At 38.9% G+C, this 16,192-nt stretch overlaps 1 protein-coding gene across 4 annotated transcripts in view; it reads right to left on the bottom strand.

Annotated features, from left to right (window-relative positions):
* The window catches only part of sbb (scribbler), a 202,182-nt gene that overhangs the window by 152,520 nt on the left and 33,470 nt on the right, over nt 1-16,192 (bottom strand). The window contains exon 1 of one of the 4 annotated variants that reach the window (XM_065220844.1): nt 2,534-3,864. The exons of 1 other annotated variant lie outside the window; for it this stretch is intronic. The gene's annotated coding sequence lies outside the window, so the exon portion shown is untranslated. Of the gene's footprint in view, nt 1-2,533; nt 3,865-16,192 lie in introns of those variants that run through there. 2 more of the 4 variants (XM_065220841.1, XM_065220843.1) reach the window with 2 other exon arrangements.

Raw genomic sequence — 16,192 nt, 5'->3', positions numbered from 1 at the left:
TTTCAAAGAAGGTAATATTCCCTTCTTTTTCATATATTTAACGAATCAATGATGTTTTTTTATTCAAAGAAGCGAGTATTCCCTTCTTTATCGTATATCCAAAGAATTAATTATTTCCTTTTCTTATATTTTCAAAGAAGGGAAACCCCCTTGATCCATTAACGTCTCCTAAAACCCCTTAACCCATTAATGGCGGTAAGCTCCAACTCGGATTAACTTTTAATACCGTCCCTGTTTGTATGATCTGAAAAATGTTTGCTCAGAATTATGTTGATTAACTCTGATGTCGACATCAAACCAGCCGGACATTCTTGATCGGGATTTAATCCGAGGATAATACCGGTTGGAGCTTACCACCATAAGAAGTTTTTCTTCAATCTAATAAATGACATACTTTTCTGGGGAATGGTTTTCAGGGAAATGTTATAGAATCGTAAGTATATCTATCAAGGTACATTCTTTCATTATTTAGTAACTTTTGATCCCCATTACAGCGAGCATTACAGAGGGCTTCAAACGATAGCATGATCCGGATCGAGTTCAGTGGGCAACGGAACGAAAAGGTCGCCGGACACGTCGAAAGTGTCCGAGATTGAAGTGTCTCTGATCGAGTTAGCCATGGATGCGAAGCAAGTTTTCGTCGATGCTAGATAAGTTTCTGCGATATGGAATACTGGAAAAGTTTCAAGACTGGCACGCCTACATCACGGAATGGTTGGTTCAAGGGGGGAAGCCGGCAGCAAAAGTCCGAAGAATTCCCATGTTGAGGATCACGAAGAAATAAACGTTCCTCATTATTGTTGTATTTAATAAAATATGATGGAAATATACGAAATCAACCATTTAAAATCGTTACACTTGTCTTCATTAATTAATCATTAAAATTTAACCAGTTTTGGGAAAACGCGTTTATTCATCCGATGAGTAACCAGTGTTTATGCATTTTATGAATATGTATGGGTTTCCTCGAAACTGGTTGAACTTTAAGCATTATAGAGATTTTCACGTCCGGTTGTATTGGTGCGATATGTGAGAGTGTGTTAGTGAATATGCGAGGAAAATACATAACAAATCGATGTCAAACTCATTTTGACAGATCTACTTTCATACATTTTTTGGGTTAGCCAGAGGAAAATAATAAATAACTTTACACGGTGGTGCTCCCGCTAGTGTGCGTGCGTTAAACGTCACTAATCTCTATGGCATACTTTTTTCTTAGCGTGTATTTAGGGCCCATGCATTAATTATGTCACGCCAAATCGAGCAAAAAATTTACCCCCCCCCCTTCGTGACGTTTTTCCTATACCTAATGCATTGCTTGTCACAAAATCTTAAAATTCCCCCTCCCCCCTTAGAGCGTGACATAATATATGCATCAACCCTTAGACGAAGTATTAAGTTAGAAAACTTTCAATATACTTCCCAACAAGCTGCTGTCATGTGTTACCTTTCAAAAAGTTCCGTGGTTGCTGTTTTAAGCTGTATCACATCAACATTTAATTTTTACTCTGCGTTAAATACATGTTTTCTTTGGTGCACCTTTTTAAATTTTGGGAAACTGTTACTGTGCTAACATTTGAAAACGGCACAAAAGCCATTTGTAAACAAATGGTTTGTGGGCCCTTTACTCACTACTTGAAGTACACCCACGCGACACAACAGCAACATCGGGTAGGGGAAATTTTCCCCTTCCTGACGATGCTGTTGGTTTGCGTGGGCGTTCTTCGGGTAGCGAGTAAAGGGCCCACAAACCATTTGTTTACAAATGGCTTTTGCGCCGTTTTCAAATGTTAGCACTGAATTTTATCAATTTACCCAGAATCTAGGTAGTTTTTACTCATCAGATCAAAAGTTATTTACTCAAATTTTGACAACTCCACACTTGACGCAAGAATGATTGGAGTCTACTCAGTCACTGGGTAGACTCAAAATAGCGTGTATAGAAGCACCAAAGCTTTTTGACGTTAAATCACAACTGCACCAACTAAATCGAAAAAGTGTGAGCAAGATGAAAACAAATTAGTGGAAAAACAATACATCCATTAATCACCGTGTTAGATTTATGACGAATTTGTTTTTAATTCAGCTTTAAACTGAATCGGGAATCAAGATTGGGTCTGCTTGTTGTTAAACGTCAAAAAGCTCTATTCTTCTGTTGTCAATGCTATTTTTTCTCTGAATTAGCAATATTATGATGCTATATTCCAATGTACTTCTATTCATACAGGTTTTATTTCATGCAATTTAAGGGTGTGTTCAAATTGAGAAATGGACACTAAAAAAATTACACATACAAAAACCCTCTGCCAACCGATTTTCATATAGAATTGATCCATGTTTGCCGAAATTTAATGGGTTGTATGTCAGAAATAAGCACGTTGGTATCTCAAGGTTTATTTAGTCAAATATACATAAAAATTAATTCGATCTTCTACAAAATTACTAATAAAATGAAATCCTGTTTACCACCATGCTCTTGCCCTCAGTAACACTAAATACTGTGCCAGAAGTTGGACGCATTTTATTTACTTACCAATTTATTTAAGAATTCCGCGGGTTTTAAAATTTCCTATCAATTTCTTCCTTGCTAGCAAAAACTGCGTTTTCCTTCAAATTGTTAGGATTCCAAGTAAACAGAAACGTAAATCTGCAGAATTTCCAATCGTTGTTCTTCCGCAAAAATTTCCAATTGTTGTTTTTCAATTCATGTAATCTTCCAAAATAATGTTGTTGGGTTATTCCATTTCACCTTTTGAGAGATTTTGTTTTGTTTATTCTTTTGCACTATCTTGAAGCATTGATGGTAATTCATACATTGCACGTTAAAATCATTCACTCAATAGCTTCCAAGCTTTTTAAATTACCGTCGTACTTAATCATCATTGGCTTATGTTCGCTACCTTACAAATTCATTTCTTCTTACACCATCACACAATCAAAAACAACTCAAGCACATTTACACCTTTCTCTCCAAACTGCGAGTTTTCCTCTTCAAAAAGCTAGTAAAATAATTCAAAGGTGAACGTATCGTCACCTTCCTCCAATGGACATTTTTAAATTATTTTCTAGCTTGCCACACTATTATTAAACCAAATACTTGCACTGCAATTTGATTTAGAATACAATGATCAATTCCATATTTGTATGCGCACTTATTTTGTTTCCCTTATTTAGCAGATATTTAGTATATTTTTTAAATGTTTTACTTTTTTCAATTTCTACCATAAACACAATACTATTAAACACGAACACTATAATATTTCTCGCAGTCAAATTTCGTTTTCACAAACACATCCACAAATATTTACTACTTCATCCTCTTTTTCGGTGCATGCTGCTGCTATAGATGGGGTTGTTGTTGTAGCTCTTGTATTTTGAGGGATCACTTAACTGAATGCAACCTTACTTTTCTTCCAATTTTCTCTGGTAACGTGAAGTCCAACCACTATTTTCATGTTTAAAAATAATCCACATATCCAAAAGCATAGCATAATCAGTTCACATTTCTTTCGTTTGCATTTTGAGTTCTACAAAATAATCATTTGATCCGCAGAGCATAGGAAATCGGAAAAGTTTTATGTTATGAAAAAACATCAATTATTATTTCAAACCCAACACTCAAAGTGACGCGTTAAACTGCGTTGTAACAAAAATGGCTACACAGAACAAGCTGTCTCTCTTGTCTCAATGCTTTATGCTCAATTCACGGCTGCATTGGTGTCGTAGAACGTATACATTCATATTGCCTCTCAAACTACCTCTGGTCTGTGCTTGCTTGTATAGCCATTCATGCTAAATGGAATATTGAACGAAATTTTGAGTAGACATTCCACGCAGTGCTGCGAGCGCGAAGAAAAATGAGAAAAGGGCAATGGAAAACTATGAATGTGTATCATATATCCCTGGTTCGACAGGGGAGTTAGAACACGCATTACAATAATCATTATTATTTAAACATCATGAAATATAAATGTTAAAGGGGAAATTACGGCTTCTGCTTTTATTTATTTACTATCGTCAGGGGGGTAACTTAAGTTTTTTCAAAATGTTGCTCTGGAATATGGTGCGCTTTCATGCAAAAAATCAGTGCTCAAGGACTTAATTTACCCGAAAACGAAACCCACAATACTGCGTCAGCGTCAGCTTTAAATTTGAATCTGTTCAAAATTCACGGACTGACGCAGCAACGATGTGAAGTGGCATAAGTACTGTGTCACCGTCAGCGTTGACGAAAGGGTTCGTCCGTCAAATGACAGGTGTAACGCATGTCAAGTTGCTTTTCCACCGACATCTCTACACGGCGTTTCGCGAAAACCCATTAATGGGTATAAAAATACCCATTTCCGCTAAAAGTGCCCCTCCTCATTTAATGGGTAAACTATGGTTTACTCATAAATGGGTAAATGGGTGGTCTGTCAATAAATGGGTGTTTTTTCACCCATTATCTTAAATTGTGTTTATCGTAAAATGTGTGAAAAAATACCCATTTTTACAAATAAAGGATGCAAGCGCTCGTTGATGTAAAAACTTTCTAATACATTGAAAACAAATGCAAGTGTTCCGCTCAAATTTTACACGAAATATTAAAATACCATATTGGATAATTTGTATTGACTTATCCGTAAGCCTCTTCAATGTTTCAGATTCTAACATTTTCCGGAGATCGTCTATTTTCGCTAAATATGTTTGCATTCCGGAAATGAGACGATGAAATTTCGAAGTGTTTTTTCACCCATTAGTGGGTATAAAATATACCCATTATTCAACCGTGAACTGATTCTTTAAATGGGTATTTTTTCACCCATTTTATGATTTCAAAATTCCCCCATTTTTTCACAGCTGCATACATGGTTTGAAAATAGGTTTTCACAAAACACCGTGTCTCCATTTTGATCAGATTCTGACCATGGTGGGTATATAAATGGAGGTCGCGGGGGGGAAAAGTGCGGTTTTAGAGCAAATTGTAAACAAACTCGGTCGCTGTCCCATACAAAAATCCAACATGGCTGAATCATGAATTTGACACATTAGAACACCTATATGTAGCCACCTTGATTCTGACGGCGGCGCACATGCTATTTCAAAACTCCCCAAATTTGGGTAGAATCCACCTAGATCGGTCAAAATTGAACCTACCAAAGAATGGGTAAACTTTTTTTTTTTTTTTTAATAATTCGTTTATTTTTCCAGGCTCATTTGCTGTAGCTTTGCGGACCCGATATTCATTGTTTAGATAACAAAATTACTTAAAACTAACGTTAGTAAAGCGGGGGACGATTACTCGCGGCTATCTCGAGGTTAGGGGTAACAAATTGTACCAAATGGATGGCAGGGTAGGGATTGTGAACACAAGGTTTGGAGAGCAATGTGCTCTTGATTTCGAACTAGGCGACACTCTGATGAAAAAGACAAACATGGGGGTACACCGATGGGTAGCTAACAACTTGGGAGAACACAAGATGACACTAACTTCTAAATCCTCAAATCTATCCGCTTTAAAAACACATAAATTAAATTCAAATAGTCAAGGTCTCGGCTCGCCAAGACATCTCTAACGGGTATCGCGGGTTGCTATACGCACATAAATTGCTGCCTGAGAGCCCAATTCGATAGAAGTGCGAGTCTAACGAGCAGTGATTGGACATAAGCCTTGATATAACGCGTATAAAGTCGCGGCTCATGTCCAACCCTTTGAACCATGGTTTGTTCGACACCTGTGGGAGAGTAGAATGTAACCATCTTCCCAATTCACCATCATTCCATTTTTGTTGCCAACTGATAAGGACTTGCTGGCGAGCAATGGAGAAAAATTCGTTAAAGGCAATTTGTCGCTCAAAAATATCGCCTTCCATAGCGCCCACCTTAACCAATGAGTCCGCTTTCTCATTACCCGGAATTGAGCAATGAGATGGGACCCAAGCTAAGGTGATAGTATAGGAGCAGTTAGATAAAGCACTCAGTTTAGTTCGTATTTCAGGCAGGAAATACGAGGAGTGCTTCATCGGCCTCATTGAACGAATAGCCTCCAATGAGCTAAGACTATCCGTAAAATGAAATAATGGTCAGAAGGTAGTGAGGCAATTCGCTCTACTGCGTAAAATATAGCTGCGAATTCCGCAACGTACACGGAGCATGATTTCTGCAGTTTATAGGAGGCGCTATGAAATTGATTAAATACACCAAATCCAGTGGAAGCATTTATGGTTGACCCATCTGTGAAAAATCTTTTATCGTTACTTACATGGTGGTACTTGATTGCAAAAATTGAGGGAACAACCATTGACCGATGGTGATCTGGTATTCCATGGATTTCTTGCATCATGGTCAGATCAAAATTTACAGAGGAACTATAGAAGGCTTGAAAGCAATCACGATTGGAGATTAATGAAGAAGGACCAACCTTCAGCGTCATGTACTCATAGTACAAACTCATGAATCTTGTTTGAGGATTTTGGTCGAGCAGCTTCTCAAAGTGTTCTATTACCAAAGGATTCAATACTGTACTCTAAAACCGAAAGGATGGTTGTTCGGTTGTTCGGGACTTAAACATGAACCTTGGGGTAAGCCCATGTAGCTAATTCTAGAAGTTGTCAGTTGACCTAGATTGAAGGTCATTTGTTTCTCTGACAGCAAATTATACAAGAAATTATTCAAAATACCGGGTAATCCACTACTGTGCAAATTGTCTGACAGTATGTCTATGGAAACCGAATCAAATGCGCCCGTTATATCCAAAAATACTGAAGCCAATTGCTCCTTGTGCGTAAAGGCCAGTTGAATATCAGATGAAAGCATCGCTAGACAATCGTTTGTTCCTTTACTCTTTCGAAAACCAAATTGCGTATTTGAAAGTAGATTGTTTGATTCAACCCAATGGTCAAGTCTTAATAGGATCATTTTTTCTAATAATTTCTTCAGGCATGATAACATAGAGATCGGACGGTAAGAATTGTGATCAGACGCTGGTTTCCCAGGCTTTTGAATAGCTATTACTTTAACCTGTCGCCATGCTGGTGGAACTATATTGAATTCCATAAATGAATTATATAGGTTAAGTAATCGTCTTTTAGCGATATCGGGGAGGTTTTTCAGAAGGTCGAATTTGATCATATCGCTTCCCGGAGCAGAGTTATTCGATGAAAGAAGTGCCATTGAAAATTCCAGTATTGTGAATGGTTCATCCAGAGAACCGTTACTTCGGGCTGTATCCCGTAAAGTTGGTTGTGCTGGAACAGAATCTGGACAAACCTTTTTAGCGAAGTCGAATATCCATTGTGAGGAGTATTCTTCACTCTCATTGGAAGATGAGCGGGTTCGCATATAGCGAGCCTTTTTCCAAAGCGTTGTCATCGAGGTTTCTCTAGAAAGTCCCTCGATAAAAGTACGCCAGTAATTTAGTTTCTTTGCTTTTAGTAAGTTTTTAAGCTTTTTTTAAAACTTTAGATATTTTTTCAAAAAGCTCAGATCTTTCATGTCTACGATAATCTTTAAGGGGAAGCTCACCGCTCCGAAAAAAATAATTACGTTTTGATTTTTCTAAAAATATTGGATATCAAAATTTTAAGAAAATCACATATTTTTTAATTTTTCAAAGAAAATTAACGTTCAAAAACATTTTTTATAAGTCATTATGGCATAAAGTTGGACTCAAAAAACCACAAAACATCGACTTTTCGGTTTTGCTGAGAGTCCAATTTTTTTTTTATGATGAGATAGAAAAAAAATTTTACATGTAATTTTTGACAAAAATCTAAGGAACAAACTGATTTTCGTTGATGTTTGATATTTTTTCCCAATATTTTTAAAGAAATAAAAATGTACCGAAAATATTTTTTTTATTTTCGGGCCGGTAAGCTTCCCCTTAAAGGCATCGGATTTCTCAAGATACAACTTTGTGCATTCGTCATCCCATCCAGTGGTGGCGGGTCTTCTTTTGAGGGATGCACTTGGAACACGTCGTTTCTTTTGATTGAAATAAAAATTGGTAAGTGATCACTACCATGGGGATCACTGATAACCTTCCACAGACAATCTAATGATAGTGAGTTAGAGCACAAAAATATGTCAAGACGGCTCTCTCGAGCAGGAAGGTTTGCTATACGTGTTGCTTCACCAGTGTTCAAGATAGTCAAGTTGAAATCGTCGCACAAATCATAGAAAATACCCGCTCTATTGTCATCGTATGATTCGCCCCAACCAGTACCGTGTGAGTTCATATCGCCCAGTATTAGAACTGGAGATGGAAGGATATTAACTGAACTCCAAAGCTGACGGCGGTTTATGGAAGTCCTTGGAGGGACATATACAGAAGCTATGCAAAGATCTTTGTTCTTCACATTTATTTAGCAAGCGACAATTTCAATGCCTGAAATTATTGGGATTGAGATTTTATAGAAGGAGTAGCACTTTTTGATCCCCAAAAGTACGCCACCATATGAATCATCTCGGTCCAGGCGGATAATGTTAAAATCGTGGAAGTTTAGTTCATCTTCAGAAGAAAGCCAAGTTTCACATATTGCAAATATATCACAATCAGAATTGTGAATCAAATACTTGAACGAGTCTAATTTAGGTATTAAACTACGACAGTTCCATTGTAATAAAGTGATCATATCTTGATCCTCACTCGACGAATTATCCATCGAAAGATATGAATTCACTAATGAGGGGCCATGATACAGTCAATTGCTTGAAGTAGTTTCCGACTATAGGAACAAGCAGGTCAATAAGCCCTCGAAGTGGCGATTCGTCGGGAAAGCCGAGGGCATTCAAAATATTATCCACAATGTCCTTAAATTTAATCTTTCCTCGCTTGGACGGGAGAGTTTTCTTTGAATTGCGAGTAGACGTGGTGTTTATTTTTGGTAACCTTTTACGATTACCTTTATTAGGTAGCGGTGGAGTGGAATAGCTGCAGCAAGGATCAGATGGAGCAGCAATTACCGATTTGTTCGACTTTTTCAATGAATCCCCGCTAAGCATGAAGAGGTTCTTTGCCAAAGTAAGCACATTTAGGTACTTCCTGTTGGCAAGCACCCTCCATGTGGTCTTGGCTACATTTGCCACAACGGGGCTTGTTGTCACAAAAAGCAGCTGTGTACCAACTTTTTGCAGTTGGTACAATTATATACCCTTGGTACAAAAAGACGTACCGGGATTACCTTCTGGTCTTAGAGTTACCTCTATGCTATTACCATGGAGCATCTCAACGACTTCGATTTGTCTGATGATGTTGCGTTATTAGCACAACGGCGCTCTGACATGCAGAGTAAGCTCGACGACCTTGTGGAACGTTCCTCTGAAGCAGGTCTAACCATCAACGTCAACAAGACCAAACCGTTGGATGTCAACACGGAAAACCGTTCCAATTTCACGGTAGCTGGGTAGGCAGTGGAGAAACTCGAAAGCTTCCAATATCTTGGCAGCCAGATAGCGTCGGACGGCGGCACCAAGAGCGACATAGGTGCACGGATTAAGAAGGCGAGGGCTGCTTTTTCCAGTTTGCGAAATGTATGGAGAGCAAATCAGATCAGTCGACGCACCAAAATCCGAATTTTTAATTCGAACGTGAAGTCTGTGCTGTTATAAGCCAGTGAAACATGGTGTGTATCAGCGGAGAACACTCAGAAGCTGCAGGTGTTTATCAACCGATGCCTGCGGTACATAATTTGTGCCTGGTGGCCCCACAATTGGATCTCAAATTCCGAGCTTCATCGTTTGTGCCATCAGAAGCCGATAGAGACAGAAATTCGTGAACGGAAGTGGAGGTGGGTCGGTCACACACTACGACGGAGCGGAAACGAAATCTGCAAGCAAGCACTGGACTGGAATTCAGCAGGACATCGCAGCAGAGGCAGACCCTGAGGCTCGTGGGGGCGGAGCCTAAACAGTGAAATTAAGAACGTTGACCGAAATTTGACTTGGGCACAGGTCAAGGTCAAAGCTAGTAATGGTCCAGGATGAAAATCTTTCACAAAGGCCCTTTGCACCCCTGGATGTGTGCAGGATCGTTAAGTAAGTAAGTAAGTGATGCGGAACGTGCTGAAGAAGCTGGTAAAACGCCTGAGACAACATCATCTGATCGATTCACAAAGCCACCAGTTTGGGTCAAAGACTATGACATGATGTTTGCTGGTATGGCGTTGAGTGCTATGGAATACGTCGAGAATCTTCCTACTACAATCACGGGCTTGAAGCAGAGAGCTGATTGGCCCAAATGGCAAGCAGCTATACAGGACGAGATGGATTCCCTGCAACGGAACAAGACCTGGACACTGGAGAAGCTCAACAAGGATCGTGTGCCGATCTCGTGTAAGTGGGTATTTCGGGTGAAACCTGGAGAATCTGGAAATCCGGATAGTTATAAAGCTCGCCTTGTCGCGAGGGGTTTTAGTCAACGTTTTTGTTTTGATTACACTGAAATCTACTCGCCGGTCGTGAAGCTAGATACGTTGAGGACTATGCTGGCTGTTGCTAATCAAGAGTGAATGTTGATGCACCACATGGACGTTCGCACGGCTTTCCTCAACGGAGACTTGAGCGAAGAAATCTTTATGTCACAGCCTGAAGTTTTCGAGGAAGGAAAAACTTGGTCTGCCGATTGCACAATTCATTATACGGCCTCAAGCAAGCCTCTAAAGCCTGGAATGACCGATTCCATCGGTTCATCGCTAGATTGGGATTCAAAAGGAGTACTAATGACCAGTGTCTGTATTGGCGAGGCGAGAAAGATGTGATGATCTATCTGATCTTATACGTGGACGATATCCTCGTAATCGGACACAGTTTGCAGGAGATTCGAATCGTCAAATCCTGCCTTTTGAAGGAGTTTGACATGACTGACGCTGAGGAAGTTACCAATTTACTTGGTATGCGAATCGAACGAGACATGGAAAACCGAATTTTGCGAATTAGTCAGCGTCGATACCTGGAAAGTTTGCTCAACCGCTTTGGCATGGCGGACTGCAAGCCAAGTTCCGTGTCTATAGAATGTCACCTCAGGCTTGAGAAAGGGGAAGAATCGAACCGAACTTCGAGACCATACGGAGAGCTAATAGGTTGTTTGATGTATGTTAGCTTGACAACACGTCCGGATCTATGTGCGGCGGTAAACTTCTACAGCCAGCTTCAAAGTTTGCCAACAGAAGAACATTGGACGCACCTCAAGCGTCTTCTCCGGTACATCAAAGGTACAGTAGATATTAGGCTGGAGTACAGGCGGATATTGTTTCGGCGTATTGCGATGCAGATTGGGCGAACAGTATTATCGATCGACGTTCAGTGACGGGATACGTTTTCCGAGTTTTTGGCTGTGCTGTGAAAACAGCAAACTGTATCGTTGACAGAGGCTGAATTGTTCGCACTTAGTACAGCGGTTTGCGAAGGAGTGTGGCTGATACGGTTGCTGAAGGAGCTGGGTTACCAGCTAACAGTTCCTGTGACGTATCATGAAGATAACCAGTCAACAATAACGGTGGTGAATGATCCGAAGGATCGTGGCAGACTGAAGCACATTGACGTCAAACTACGGTTCATCAGAAGTCTGGTTCAGCAGGGGCGTATCCGGCTAGAGTACGTTCCATCAGAACGACAGATAGCTGACATCATGACGAAATCATTGCCATGTGGACCGTTTCGTCGTCTGCGGGAGGAACTTAACCTCTCCGCGGTCTGAAATTGAGCAGGGGTGATGAAGTGGAAAATTTCCGATAAGCGTGTACACTGAAATATATAGCACAGCTCTTTTTGTTTATGTTTATGTGTGACTCTAAAGGCCGGCGCACAATGGATAAGTTTTCTGGTTTTTTGGCGGAAACTTATGCATTGTGCGCAAGCCTTAAAGCTGTCAACAGCATTCCATTTTTTATGTTCTTGTTCCATGTAACAAGTTATTAATACACGCGGTCTGATTATGTGCTAAATCTCGGTGTTTTACGTGTTATTTCTCGATCCAAAATAGTTATAAATGCAAAAACTCTCTGGTTTTAAAAATAATTTTAATCCACTCTAAACCATGATAAAACTAGCTTCAATACCATTCATAAACCTACGAGATGTTTGTTTATGAGAGTAATGATAAAATACTTAATAAACGTAAATTATCAATATTAATGCAATCATAAACCTATTTGATTTCAGGTGAGAGCAAAACGCATTTATTGTTGCTTTTTAGGCTAAATAAAATGTATCATAAAATCTCCCACCACTCTGTTTGCACATTGAACTCGGAAAGATGGATCCGCATAGAGAAAAGCTAAGAAAAGTCAAAACAAGTGGTACTTTCAAGCGCGAAATCAAACAAAATTTGTTTAATATACACAATAGTGATTTGACAACCCATCAATCTAAATACAATCGAAATCTACAACATTTGTCATCTAACCGCTCCGTTCTACCACCAGTTCAGTCACCTCAATCTGTTAATCCGATTGAGCCTAATTGTTGTTTATTAATTTATTTGATAAGACTCAACCGAATTAACTTTACAGAGCCAAGGATTCTTGGTCACTATACAATACATCTTAAAACTATAGTCAAAAGGTACAACACAATAAACAGTTTATCTTCCGCTATCCAAAAAGCCTCCTCCATCAGAACTGGAGCCGCTTTCAGTAGTTTCATTGTATGGCAAATTGCTGGGTCAGAGGGTCAGAGCGCGTCCATTGCAGCAATGGACGCAAAACGTGGTCAGCACTCACACACTCATCACGAAACGGTTGCTTTCCAAAGTCGACGACGCATCGACCAAAAGAACTGCTGATGAAGAACAATCAGGAGGACCACACAATGGTTGCTGCCGAGAAAACAGACGATCGCGTAGCACACATCGAGAGTGGCCTGCTTTTATCGACAGCCGAGTGAACACTGATTGAGCCTAATGTAATAGGAGAAAGTGTTCAATTGGGTCACTCAGTTGCTAATCATGATAAAATAGTGGTCAATAAACTTCGTGACCCCTCTGGCAACCCACATGAAGAAGAACTTGATGTTCACAGTGATGAAGAGAGTGCCAGTAGAATAGAAAATGAAGAACATGATTTTTCAAGTGATGAGAATGAAATGTTGGCCAACATTCGCTTAGTAACTGCTCTTCGAACATGGGTCGTAAATTTCCACATCAAACACAACGCTTTGAAAGAGCTACTAAGCATTCTAAACATCCGCCTTTCTAATGTGCTACCCCGAGATCCTCGTACTCTCGTGAAAACTCCACAAACTGTTTCTAAAGAAATACTGGCATCATGGGCTCAAGTCATGCATTGAAAAAGTTGTTTCAGAAGCATCAGAACCAGTAAACATATCGCTCAAAATGAACATCGATGGATTAACAATTTATAGAAGCTCTAAAGACGAGTTTTGGCCCATTTTATTCAACATTCACGAGATGCCGCAGATTAGACCAATGATAATTGGTATTTACTCTGGGAAACATAAGCCTTCCAATATTGTTCAATTCTTATCACCTTTTGTGGATGAAATGGAGGATGCTTATGAAAACGGAATAATAGTTAATGGTTAATTTCTGTGTTGCTTAGATGTCTTATATGTGACTCTCCAGCTAGAACGTTCATAAAAGGTATGTATATACATTATAGTGCTTCAGCGTTATATGGAAAAAAGTCAAAGTCTGGAATTTCAAACGCTACCCTCTGGAATGGTAGTTTGGGGGGTCAGAAACACCCTGCCAAAATTTGAAGTCATTTGGTACACGGGAACCCCTCGCTCAAACGGCTTGAAGTTTGTATGAGGAAAATCGACAAAATGTATGGGGGAGCGAGCCACTTTCACATTCGCGGCTCTAGGTGGCGCTGTAGTGGGTCGATTTTCTTCGTGTACAAAATGTAGCACCTTTGGAGTATTGGGAACATCTTGGCTGAAGACCGGATGTGAATCCGAGTTTTACCCCCGAAAAGTTATTAGCGTTTCAAACGAACACCACCTGCTTTACTTCTGGGGAGGGCCTAACGCGCTTGTGCAGTTTTTATTTTTACGAACAGGTATACGAATAGCAATGTTTGCATAGGTATAACTTTTTTGTTTAACGATGAAATTGATTGAAATTTTCACAGTGAGTTGAAAAATGTTCGAAATTATGGTCTACTAAAAATTGGAACAGATCGGCCAAGTGGTTCCGGTTTTATTCCGGGTTTCCGAGAGGCCATCGGGGGGAGAAAAGGTACCAGTCACAGACAAACAGACGTAACTCTTTGAAAAACTTGTTCTTGAAAACATAGTATCTCAAAACATATAACCTCAGTAACGACATCTATCTGGCTTCTCGCGGAAAACAAGCTTGCTCGCTAACTCGTAAACAATATTGCATAAAATTTCTATAGAATATATAGAAACGTCAAAGTGATCCGATGCCAGCGCTGCGGCGAGTAGTTCGCGGAACTGATAATATTCAAATCAACCGTTAAATGCATGAACGAAGATACACAATGAAGAGTTACGTCTGTTTGTCTGTGTACCAGTCGTCTAGAACAAGGTGGTGCTGGAAATCCACAGCAACAGGCATCTATGGGTAGTGCTGATTAATATTTTAACAAAATCAACCCATAACCTGGTTCTAAATACTGAGAGTCCACCGATGACCCGGATCAACCTTAATCTGGATTATTATGTATTTTTTATCAAAGTAGGCCTTGATTATTCTTTGCAACTATATGAAATGTAGTAAATTAATGATTTTAGATATATAAGCGTTTCAATGGCTCCAAGTGGTCACCAGATGATCCGCCGGAAGATCCGAAACATCCGTAAAATTTAGTGCTACATAAATTCGATCAAAGTAGGCCTTGATTTTTCTCTGCAACAATGAGAAATGTTGTAAAATGGTGATTTTTTATGTGTTAGCTGTTCAATGGCTCCGAGTTATCACCAGATGGTCCGCTGGTAGATACGGAACATCCGTAAAATTGATTGCTGTGTAAATTTGATTAAAGTAGGCCTTGATTTTCCTCCGCAATTATATGGAATACAGTAAAATGGTGATTTCTGAAATATTAGCTGGTCATTGGCTTCAAATGGTCACCAGATGACCCACCGAAAGATCTGGAACATCCGTAAAATTGGTTGCTAAGTGAATTTCATCAAAGTATGCCTTGATTTTCCATTGCAACTGTATATAATGAAGTAAAATTATGATTTTTTATATATTAGCTGTTCACTGGCTCCAAGTGGCTCGCCGAAAGATCCGGAACATCCGTAAAATGTATTGCTGCGTAAATTTGATTAAAGTAGGCCTTGATTTTGCTATGCAACTACGTGAAATGTAATAAAATGGTGATTTTTGTTATATATTAGCTGTCCAATTGTTCCGAGTGGTCACGACATAACCCGCTGGAAAATCCGGAAAATCTGATAAATTTATTGCTGTGTAAATTTGATCAAAGTAGGCCTTTTTTTTTTTAACTCTTTATTTGTTCCAAATTTAAAATAAATTACATTTCATTTTAACCTAGGTGCTCCAGTTACTGCAGTAACGTACCAGCCTTAATTGTTATGATATATATCTAAGTTTTTTTTTTTTTTTAACTCTTTATTTGTTCCAAATTTAAAATAAATTACATTTCATTTTAACCTAGGTGCTCCAGTTACTGCAGTAACGTACCAGCCTTAATTGTTATGATATATATCTAAGTGTTTTTACATTGTCCACGTCTTGGCAATTCAGTATTTTAAACAGGTTTTTTAACCTGCATGTCAGTATAACAATTGATATCTTAAAACTAAAAACTAAAACTAAATCTTATCTAAGTATAAAGGGAATTAATCGTTGCAATTGAGGATTGCAACGATTTTTGCCTGAAATTATTAATTATTTTGTTGGACATTTGTGCTAAAGTCTCAACATTCGAAATTCTATGTACTTCGGTTGTACTGTACCAGGGAGGCAACTTCAAAATCATTTTCAAAATTTTGTTCTGAATCCTTTGAAGTGCTTTTTTCCTGGTAGTGCAGCAACTAGACCATATTGGCACTAAAAAAACTTGTTTGAATAAAAAACTTGTTTGAATATTAGAAGTTTATTCGTCAGGCAAAGTTTGGATTTCCTGTTTATAAGAGGATACAAACATTTTATATATTTGATACATTTGACTTGAATGCCCTCAATGTGATCTTTAAAAGTTAATTTTTGGTCAAGTATTAATCCAAGATATTTCACTTGGTTTGACCAGGAAATTGGAAC

The sequence above is a fragment of the Ochlerotatus camptorhynchus genome, unplaced genomic scaffold (genome assembly GCF_037179485.1).
Source record: "Ochlerotatus camptorhynchus isolate MF236.1 unplaced genomic scaffold, CSIRO-AGI_Acam_v1.1 ptg000134l, whole genome shotgun sequence".
Classification (NCBI taxonomy): Eukaryota; Metazoa; Arthropoda; class Insecta; order Diptera; family Culicidae; genus Ochlerotatus; species Ochlerotatus camptorhynchus.
The sequence above is the reverse complement of the archived record's forward strand: the minus strand, read 5'-3'. Positions and strand labels throughout refer to the sequence as shown.